The following is a 12,102-nucleotide window of genomic DNA, read 5'->3' on the forward strand; positions in this document are numbered from 1 at the left end:
GCCTGTGGAGCTAGAACATCGAGCTTGGTGGGCACTAAAGCAATTGAACATGAACCCTGATGAGGCTGGAGAAAATCGACTGACAAAGTTGCATGAGTTGGAGGAATTCAGATGTCACGCCTTTGAAAGCACGAGACTTTACAAGGAAAGAATGAAGAGTCTGCATGACAAACACATTGTGGACAGAAATTTCAAACCCAAAGACAAGGTATTACTGTACAATTCAAGGTTGAGATTGTTTCCTGGTAAGCTTAAGTCCCGATGGTCTGGGCCATTCAGGGTGACCGAAGTGTTCCCGTTTGGGGCTGTAGAGATAACCAGTGAAGATAGCACTAACACCTTCAAGGTTAATGGACAACAACTCAAACTGTATGTGGGGATGGATGAAACAAAAGAGTTTTCTGTCATACTTCTCGTTGAACCACAAAGGTCGAGCTAGATTTAAATGCGATTGATCTACGTCGTGCCACGACGTTATCTAAGGCGCTGGTCGGGAGGCAACCCGACAGTAGTAGTGGTTAATTGTGAGTTTTTGAAAATGCTAACCAATACAGGTGACAATGGGCGGGTGATAAGGCAATCGAAAATGGAAAAATCAGGTGAAAAGTTTTAAAAAAAATTCGAAGCCTACTAGCGCGGTCGCGCTCATGAACGCGCTACTGGCCGCGATACTAGTGCGACCGTGCTACTGAACGCACTAAGACCGCGCTAATTTGTCATAACTTTCTGCCTGGTCCGTGCTAGTGAATGTGCTACTGGTTGCGCTACTAGCGCGATCGCGCTAATTTGGCAAAACTTTCTACCTTGGACGCGCTAGACTAGCGCTATCACTCGTATGGTCGCGCTACGCAGTGGGATTTAAGCACGAATTTACACTTGTTCTAATTTTTTTTTATCATTCAATTTTCTTTTTTTCTTTAGTCTAAATTCCCTCCCCCCCACCAAAACACACGCCCTAAAAACTTCAGAAACCCTCCCCAATCTCTCACAACTCAATTTCTTTTCTTCTTCTAGAAAATTTTCATCTCTTTCAAGTTTATCTAAGTCTCCAGCAACATTCCCCTTTAACCCTCTTCTCTACTTCTCACTCTCACTACAGGTATGTTACTCTTGTTTCAATTTTCTTTCTTTGTTTTCACATAATCTCTGCAGATATTTGTGTGTTTAAATGTGCTTTCTTTTATATGGTTATTTCTTTATTTGTTTGTTAATAGTAGATTTGGTAATAATTATTGTAGTATTTGTGGGTGGTGCGAATTGTAGAGTGTTGTTTTACTTGAATTGTGACCTTTGGAAGATTTGGTGGTGGGTTCATGTTGTAAATTGCTTTGAATAAGTTGTGAGTGCCTAATGCCCACAAGGTGTTTGTGAAAAGGCCTCAATGAGTGTAATTATGTAATTGTGACCACGTATGCATGTGAAGTCTGAGTAACCGCAGCGTATCACAATTTTTGGTGTTGGGAAGTACTTATTTGTTCCTGTTTTTCAGGTACCATGGATCCATCGAAGAAACAATGCACAACCGGTCCATCTTCTAGCAGACAAGCCAGCTCATCCAGGACACGCGGGGCTGCCCCTAAACGCCCTTTCGATAATAACAAATTTGTCTCGGCTAAAGCCCAATACCGCTTTGCTGAGAAGGCTTCTAAAAGCCAATTCCTGATAGAGGTATTGATGTTCGATCGCTCAGTGACATTGCCCTCACATGTACGATGAGCTAATGAGACGGTGGCTACAAACATTCATAAATGAGCCCGGTGAGGGTAATGTAATGGTTGTGAGGGAATTTTACGCCAACGCACCTGAAAATGACAATGGCATCGTCACAATATGACGAAAAGCGGTAAATGCCTCTGTTGAGGCGATAAGGACGGCTTACCATCTACCCCCGTCCTGTGATTGATTATGACGATTTCTATGAGTATGGTCGTAACCCAACACAGGAAAAGTGGCAGCGATTCTTTGAAAGAATCTATGCACCGGGGAAAGATGTGGTTTGGATGCAATATGGTGAGAAGTTCCACTCCTCCGCACTCACTTTTGAAGCGAAATGTTGGCTTTATCTCATCAACAACCGTTTGATTCTATCCCACAATACTACAGAGGTAAATGGGCCCAGAGCTGCTTTGATTTAGTGCTTCGTCAATGGGTACAACTTCGACGTGGCTACACTAATACATGACGAGATGTTAATCTGCAGCCGAATAAAAAGGTATGGATTCTTCTTCCCTTCTTTAATAACTCAACTTTGCAGGTATGCTCGAGTGCATGAAAATCCAGCTGCGGATGGGCTCATAAAAAAAGACCGCAAGTTCCAAGCGGACAAAGTAACCACAGGAAAGAAACCAGCAGCAACAAAGGAAGAGAGTAGTGGTAGCTCTGACGACTCAAACGATAAGGATGAAGAAGAGGAGAATGCGAGGGCCGAACCCCAGTCCCCGGAGCACCCTGTAGCAGCTGCAGTACCATCTAGGGCATCCACATCTTCACAGCCACGCAAGAGCACCCGCATGACCGCTTTGGAACAAGAGATGGCTGGGTTACGTACTTCAGTCATAGATTTAGGTACCCGTGTTGAGGTCGTGGCTGACAAACAGGTGAAGTCTGAAAAGAAGTTCTTGGGCTGGTTGAGAGCTCTGGGTCGCGCGTGCAATGTGAACCCAGACACCGTCCCCGACCAGGAGTGAGCCATCAGGGAAGTAACTCTACCTCACTATTCTTTAATTTTTAAAGCCATGGGGACATGTCTTCAATATAAGTGTGGGGTGAGGATACTTCATTGTATATATGTAATTGTAACCTTTGACTAGTTGATTTTGGTTGGTTTTGTTGTGTTTTGATTGTTTTGGTTGTTTAGCTTTGATGACTAAGTAAGAGTTGATTGGTTTAAAGTAGGTAAGTAGCTTGGACTAAGTCGAGCATAAAAAATAAAATAAAAATGAAGACTCTTCCTGATGACGGATCCTTTAGATAATTTTCTTGAGGGAATTTAGTATAAAAAAATTAAAATTAAAAAAAGTTTTTTTATGATTTTCTTTTTTTTATAGGTAGTGTAGTAACTCCCCCATGGTTTTTCTTTGGACCACGGTTCTTTTTCAAGGGTTTAACTTGAACCGGTTATAGGTAGTTTTTATTCATTTTGTTTTCTTTTTAGTTTCTAAATTAGGATTAATGGGCTAATGATCTGAATTCGAAAAGAAAAGCCTCTAGCGTTATTACACCTGAACACAATAGACACTAGAGTGTAACGCTTATTCGCAGTAGTTGATTCTTGCTAAAGTGCCCTAAATTGTATATTTGTCACTGACTTGAATACTCAGAAGAGAGTGTCTTGATAAGCCAATCTTGAATGAGTCATGTGCCATATGTGTGAGTTTTACTGTATTCCATGATTCATATTTGATGCCTAGAACTTGCCATGTGTGTTTGCAGAGCGAAATAGTAGCTTTATTCAGTCTTAGAAGTGATATAGGCAATTCCTTGTTGAGCCAGACTTATTAAACCCACCTAACTGCAATACATCTTAGTTAACCCCGTTGAGCCTATAAGCCTATTTCTTTGGCAACCACATTGCACACCTTACCCAATTGTTTGAATAGCCTTCTGTTTGAACCCTCTTTCCTCACATAAGCACTTGAATGGTATTGAGAATTATGCAAAGGCAAAAGTGTGGGGTGGGGTTTGGTTTTTGAGTGGAACCACAGAAATTGAAAAAAGGTGTAGAATTTTGTCGCATAAAAGATGAAGCACCACCACACACAAAAAAAGAGAATAATATAGTGGTTGAGAAGTGGTGGTTTGCTATAATTGCACCTAATTGATGGGGTTGTGGTAAATAAAAGAACGGTGGTGAAATGTTTGGTTGATAGAAGTATGGTTTTGAATGTTAATGTAATTGTATTAAAAAGTGCTTAGGGAGGTTAGTCACTATACCAAATATATCATACCTGTCCCTTAGCCTACATTACAACCAAGTGAAGTCCTATTGATCTTAGACTGAGTGACTCAATTAGTAGAGTAGTACACTACGTGCAAGCTTATGGTACATCTTTGTGACATGTGAATGTTCTTTTTTTGAGAGTGAGTGAATTTCATCTATCTAAGTTACTAATTGTTCTAAATATCATTATATGTGGAACTACTCTCTTGTGTGAATGTGAGGGCATGTGATTCATGAAGGAAAGGCAAGTCTTGACTTCTGTGTAGAGTAGCTTGAGAAAGTATGAATATTGCACAACACGTGAGAGTCAACTTTTGAGACTAAGATTGTTCACTACTAGGTGTAACTCATGTGATTTGTTCGTGGTGTGATGCGTTAGAGAATAATGCTTAGTGAAGGAACCTTCATAAAGGGTGGTGGATTGCTCGAGGACTAGCAAAGATTTAAGTGTGGGGTGTTGATATTAGGCTAGATTTATGTCATTTGACGATTGTTTTGCCCTAGCTTGATTATGTTTCAATGCTCTAATATAATCAAATGATGCAAAATGTGCTTTAAATTGTGTTGCAGGAATGAGGAGCTTGTATAAGGCATTAAAGATGTGATTGGAGCTACATTGAAGCAAGAAAGACCCCTAGAAGCTGAGTAAGCGCGAAGACGAGAAAAAGAATCGACCAAATAAAGGCCTGGACTAGCGCGGCCATTAGCGCGACCGCGCTAGCCCAGATGGTTGAGGTAGAATGGTAAGGCTACTAGCGCAGCCATTAGCGTGCCCACTAGCGCGGCCGCGCTAGCCCAATTCCAGAAAATAATTACCATGGGTAAATTTGAAAGTCTGGGGGGCAAATTCACTTAACCTATAGAAGGTCAAGCTCGCCCAAGGTGTATGTGCAGCTGTTGATACCTAAGAGCAAGAAAAGGAAAGGCCAGAGGCAATGAGGAGTATTCTACATCAAGTTCTTCTCTCCTTCCTTTTGTTTTTATGATTTGAAATGAATTTAATTATTGTGATGAACATCATTGTTATGAGTAGCTAACTCTTTTAATCTAAGGTTTTGGGTGAACCCGTTGTGGATGAACTTGTTGTTATATTAACATAGTTTGAGTTGGTTGTTAATCTCTATTTGTTCAACTACGTTTTGATTTTGGTTAGTTGAAAGGATCCTCAATTAGTCGTTCCTATTTATTATGTATCTTCTTGAGATAGAGTGCATATTTAGGTAATTGTTTGAACAATATCACTCCCGGAGTATAGGCGAGAGTCATAACCGAGGGTTTAGAGGTTGGAGTAGAGATAACGATATCTCGGGTGCGATCTAAGTGAACTGTAATGCGAATCTAGCTAGCGTAGCTTGAGAGAGTGCGTATAGTAAATTATCATAATTACTTGAGAGAGAGTTATGATAGCTAGAGAGTTCATGATCGATAGAGACAACTAAATCAAAATAAGAAACATACGACTAAGGAATTCAACAACGGGGGAAACCATTACCTTATACCTTTATTCCAATTGTCTACAACTGCGTATTAGTTAATCTTCGTTTTATTGATTCTGCTATTAGCTGTAGTAGTGACCATAACACCACTTGTTATTTACAAAGTTTGAGAAGGTTGACTAATAAGAATTTAGAACTTTAAAGGCTTCTCTTGATACGTTAATTCCCTGTGGGATTCGACTCGGGGTATAATACCCGGATTATATTTGCAACACCCGCTTAGTCTTTTAATAGACACAGTTGAGCGTGATCAGCTCTCCATCTTAGTATACTTCATCACCTCATTCACTCCTGAACTACACTTGGCCTGATTCCTTTATAGCCAAGGATATGTAGGCAGCTCAGATACCAGGGCTCGATCACATTCTCTTCCTTTCTCTTAGTTTTTGGTCTCTCTAAATAAGGGTCGGGTCAAAAAAACCTATCTTGTCGTTCTTTGTCTGAAACTACTTCGTATTTTCAGTCAAAGAGGGGCAGCTGTAGACATGTGATTTTTGATCCACCCCAAGATTTTTTATATTTTAACATGTAAATATTTAATTTAGGCCTAATATCGCTATTTCAACTAATTTTGACTCTTTTACTTTATTTTATTACAAGAAAAATGAAAATTACAAAGAAAATTGTTCCATTAATGTTTTGTAGTCATTTTTAATCTTAAAAATAAAAATAGTACCTTGTTTCATAAAATAAAAATATTTAAAAAATAGTATCTTATTTTTATCTTTATATAATCTAGAAAATAATAAAAAAATAGTTTCGTGTTTTAATATAGTTTAATTTAATTAATTAGAATTAATTTTTGCATTGTGTAGTATTTTTATCTTTATTAAAGGGAGTTAAATAAGGTTTTGGACCACAATTTTAAGAGTTTTAGAACCCAGTTCTTGGCCCAAGTTGGATTAGTTCATTCTAAAGAAAAAGAACGCCCCCCGCCTTCTTCCGCCACCACCAGCCACCAAACCGCCGGAGATCCGGCAACCACCAACAGCCACCACTCCTCTTCCGCCTCCAACTTCCAAAAATCAGCCACACACAGCAGAAATAAAAGAAATTTTATTTTGCTCCTTAAGCTATCAGAAAATCGAACAAAAAATAGGTTTCAATCGCCTTCTTTCTGATTTCAATTTCCGTTTTGTTATGGAATTTGTTTAAAGTTGAGTCGAGGTGCCGATTCGAGTTTCTGTCTGGGATTCGAGCGTGCGGTTTCTTGTTCTTTGGTTGATGTTTCTTTAAATTCCCATTGTCAGATTCACTTATATTTGATCCCAAGCGAAATTTAATTAAAAGTTTTGCGTGCTCAGGTCTGTTTCTTTTTCCCTTTCCCCCCCCCCCCCCCCTCTGTTTTGATGTATGAGTTAAATGTGTTACTGGCTTTTTTTTCTGAATTTCAATCTCATGTCATTAGTGTATATTTGATATTCTCATGTCCAGTTTCTTTCCAGTTAGGCTTATTGTGTGTTTGAGTTTGTATTTTGAATTATTATTTTTTTTCAAAAGAGAGAAAAAGGAAAACGTGTTAGTATTTGTTGGGTGTTGGCGATTTCTAAATTCAAGAAGTAAGTTTTGAATCCATGGTGAGAGTATGTTACACTAAGGATTAGACACAACATCAAACAATTCATAAATCCACAATTTAGTATGTTACTTTAAGAGGCTTCTATTTTTATCTTTAAATTAAGTCACAGATTCGGTATGTTTGAGGCTTTTGAGGTTGATTGAAAATTGGTTTGAATGTATTTAATTCTTCTACAATCATTTGTTTGTCAGGTTGTGAGCCTTTAAGGTGTTAATCCTTTTAAATGTGACTGAGTATTATTGTGGTGTCAATATGTTGAAAGTTTGCCTCAAGCTTAGCTATGACCATGACATATTGACAACTTGTTTGTCCATGAGCAAATTAGTTGGTTGTTTGGTTTGATTTATTCTTATCATGAAAGATGAACGTAGGTTGCGGAAGGGGAAAAAGATCGAGTCCGTAGTAATTTAATTTTTTGCCTCGCATGCTTTAGGGTTGGACTCAGTATGAATATATAAAAAATGAAAAATTAAAAGAATTTGAGCACGAGTTGAATCTTCCTTCTACTTAATTCTTTTATTTACTTTATTTACTCCATTATCCGCTAGTAGCATGTTTACGCCGTCATCATTTGGGTAGGCAAGCCTTAGGATGTTTAGTTTAATTTATAATGTTTGAACGTAAGGTGAGAGGTTGTCCCTTAGATAAATTCATCCGGGGAATGCCCGTGGACTTTGTAAAAATTTTAACCCGGGGAATGCCCCGAAGTAAATGTAAATAGAGGTCATGGCATCATCAATGGAGGCGTAGTACAGGCTAGGAGGACTTATTTCATTTTGTTTTATTTTTCTTTTATTAGGAAGGGACGACCTCACACCTTTTGGATGTTTATTTTCCTTTGTGTGTTTTTACCTCAATTCGAATATTCTAAAAGCCGACCAGATCAAGTATGCAATCGTATTAGTTACGGGACTTGGGGAATGCCTAACACCTTCTCCTCGAGTCAAATGAACCTCCTTACCCGAATCTCTGATGCAGACTTAGTTTTGGAATCTCAAGTATTTTGAAAGAAAAAAAATTATCTTTAGAAAAATGATGACCTGATACACCGAAATCAAATGTTAGGTGACGACTCTGAGTTATTTCCTTTTGAACACAATTTTTGTCACTTTCTAATTGAAAAACCCTTTTGAGCTTTACTAAATCATTTTATTTATAATAAGAGGTTTAGTGAGGTTTGTTAAAAAAAGGTGTGACAGGAGGTACCAATTCCCGCAAATACAACCTGGACTTTTGTCTTGGTATATTCTTGATGTTGTGAAAAACCAAAGTTCTGCCCTGGTTCCTAACGCCTCTGTTGTCTTCCTAATGTCCCGACGATGATGCCTAACCGCTACTGCCCTTGGAAACCTGAAAGGGTCCGAAGAAATGGCTGCCCAGAGTTTTTGGTACCGCTGGTTGAGGACTGAGTGTCGTTACCTGTGTGGGTCGTGGTTGCCGGAGACTGGTCTATGGTGTTTGGGTATTTGCCGGAAGACCGAATCTAGAAAAGGGGGGGAAGAAACAAAGAGAGAGATCGCAGAAGGGAGAGAATGTAGAAGGAGAGAGAAAGTAAGAAAAAAGAGAGTTACCTAGGCGGCTCTACGCCAATTTTATCAATAATTGTATAAATATAAATTACATATATTATATAATATATAATGATATAGTAATACTTTATATTTTGGCGAAATTTCTATTATATAGAAGAGCAAAGATGGTCGACCATGGGTAAAATTGACATTTCCCATTGTCATAAAAGTGCTTAAGTATAAATTGCTCACTCCAGTATCCTCCCTTCCACACAATTTGGTCTAGAACCATCTTCTCTTCTATTCATGCTTTCAAGAATACTCCATTCATTTTCTTATCTATCTTCTACAAGTTCAGGTATGATTCTCTCCCAATTTTCTGTCTATTTTTTCTTTTTTTGATTTTTCGAAATCTCTGAACAAATTTCAATTCGAGGCTTCAGGTTCGCCCAAGAAAAAAGCCCTAATAGTGCTCAATTTAGCCTTTCCGGACTCCGCTCCACTTTTTGTTTGATTTTAGGTAACTTTTTAACTAATCTATTGATATTCTTTATTATTTTGAGTTATGGGGACTATATATATATATATATATATATATATATATATATATATATATATATATATATATATATATATATATATTTACACCGAGACATTTTGAATTCCCGTTGATTTCTACCATTTTTATTTTTGAGGAATGTCTACGTGTTGAATTTTTCGGATTCCCGGATGCCATTGTGCACTATTAGGGCTTTTTTCGGATTCCCGTTTATTATTTCATTCTTATATATAGCTTTTGCTCAATTTCATCTCAAAGTTTGCCCCTTTTGTTCCTCAGATTCTGTATTGCGTACTGTTGCTTTTGTGTAATATTTTCCTTGGTTGTTGTTCTTCTTTGGTGACATATTATTCTGCCTTTTGAGGGAAGGAAAAATTAAAATTTTAGTTTAGGCTGAAAAAGCCTTTTGTTGCTTTGATATAGTTTGCCTTGCTATTTTTAGTGTCATGGTTTATTCTTCTCTTCCAACTTTCCTTTGCTACCTAAGAAGTAGAAAATAGAGAAAACGAATACCAAATACAGTACAAAGGCAGATTATAAGTTGTCTTATTCGGGAAGAAACTCAAATCAAAATGCATTTCAAAATACCTATCAATAAAAATCATAGCGTCTTTTGGATATGATTCCATGGAGTAACTCACATGTTGATCCTACATCACATTCAACATTCAAAGCTTTTCTCTACTTTTACTGGTGTTGATGTTTCAGTGGCAGATAAATTCAACAATTCCTACCTTTCTCATTTATTTCTACTTCCATTAAGCAGACTTCCACTCATACTTGCAGTTTGCATTTTCATCAGACAAACTGATGATAGTACGAAGGATGAATAATTCTTTGTTTCCACCTTCCGTTAGTTTCTTCCATTCATTTTTTCTGTTACTAATTCTCTCTGGAATCATAAAAATGATCAAATTGGAAAAAATCATGATGACAGAAGGTTTAGGCGGCACGAATAATATAGACTGATGTCACATGACAAAAAAGCCCTTTTAATGCAACGATGAGCAAATAGAGTTGAATTAAAGAAGGAATTTTTGTTGCAATGCATTTATTGCATGGTCGCAATAACACTCTGCATAGATGAGCATAATTAGCTGAAATATTACGAATCATTGGTGTATTTTAATTCCTTGTTCAATTTGAACTGAATCTGAATAGTAAGAATGTTCCTATGTACAAACCTTCAGTATATATATTATGCAGTTCCTCTTTACTCTTGATTAGTAAATTTGGCTTTAGCATTTTTTACATGTCAAAGAATAATTTTATCTCTGCAGGAGAATATTCATGTATGATGGTTTTAAGCACTGGTTGCACGATATAGAAGCCTAGCAAAAGATAACGTTAATATTCTGTCTAATATCTTCACTTTTTCACGTCAAAATTTCGTTATTTTGGCTTTTGCTTAAATGTTATAGTTGTTTTCATAAAGAGGATATTTGTGAAATTGAACGTCGCATCATAGAGATAAATACAACAACAACAACAACCCAGTATAATTCCACTTAGTGAGGTCTGGGGAAGGTAGTGTGTACACAGACCTTACCCCTACCCTGGGGTAGAGAGATTGTTTCCAAATAGACCTCCAGCATCATTCCCTCCAAGAACTTCCCACCTTGCTCTTGGGGAGACTCGAACTCACAACCTCTTAGTTGGAAGTGGAGGTTGCTTACCATCAGAGCAACCCCTCTTGTCCGCACCATAGAGATAAATGGTAACTTGAAATAGGTTTATCTATTGATTGCATGAATTTTATGCTTAATACTCATTTTCATCTCTTCTACTGTAGGTGCGCTTTAAAATACATATCCTGCATTTTGATATTGCAAATTTTGGAAGAAACTTTACCATGTAAATTCTCGAAAAAGCTACTTAAAATATCAGCATCTCCTAATAGATAATTGCATAAAGAACTGATGCATAAGTTTTAACCCAATTAGATGTACCCCTTTTCTAGATTGGTTAATCTAGAATTCTTCACTTTGATCATCTACCAATCTTGCTATATATTAAACTACTATCTGTTGTTACATAATATACTTTCGGATCGATTTGTGGCAAAAGCTACGTTTTATTTAAGTTTTGAGATTTTTTTAATTTTTTTAGATGAAGTTAGTGGCCAGGCCAAAGCAATTAGCAATTGAAAGGTAATTCACAATTGATAGAGTTGGAGGGACAACAACAACTAGCAGGTAAAATGGTTGTGACTATTCCTATCAATTCTACTGGATAGTGAGTTCACTTCAACCCAACTCTCTTGGAATGATGCTGTAACACATGATGTTGACGTAGTACCTTTGTCTAGACAAGAAATAAACTATGATGTTACACATCAATATCAGGTCTACAGTGATTTAGAAAATATTACATGTGAATGAAAGGTTGTGAAATTTGAGAAATCTCATGAGTACATTGAACTACGGGAATAGGCCATAAGAGGATATACAGCTTTTTGAAAAGGATGTTAGGAAGATATGCAAAACATTGAAGGTGCATACTCTACATATTGATTGTTGCTACTTGTGTTGATACATATACTTGAAATTTATTTTATTCTGGGATCTGATAAAGAGTAATGGAGATGTCTGGCATAAGTTTCTAATTCATTTGGGACTTGGAATATTGGTGTTCTTCTCGCACTTTTGTTTCTTACTCCAGTATCATTCTTCTTCCTTCTTGTTTTGTATATATGGTAAAGCACCTAACATATTTAATTTTCTTTTCTAGCCTGGATTTGCAAGAGCGAAAATTTGGTGCAGCTTACCATAATTAGAAGCCCCAACTAGAATTCATGACATTTAACTTCTCAATGCATTGTTGGACTTTTTATTTTCTTTCAAACTCTGTTTTTATATTTATTTTTCAATTATTATGGATATCAATATGTGAAGTTATCCACTAATTTCTCAAGTGAAGTACAAGTATCGAATTAGTTCAAAGTGCCTCCGAGAATTATGTAATCCCTTTGAATTTATATGCTAAGAGGATAAAGAAATATTTGCAAACAGGATGGA

The sequence above is a fragment of the Nicotiana tabacum genome, chromosome 7 (assembly GCF_000715075.1).
Source record: "Nicotiana tabacum cultivar K326 chromosome 7, ASM71507v2, whole genome shotgun sequence".
Taxonomy (NCBI): Eukaryota; Viridiplantae; Streptophyta; class Magnoliopsida; order Solanales; family Solanaceae; genus Nicotiana; species Nicotiana tabacum.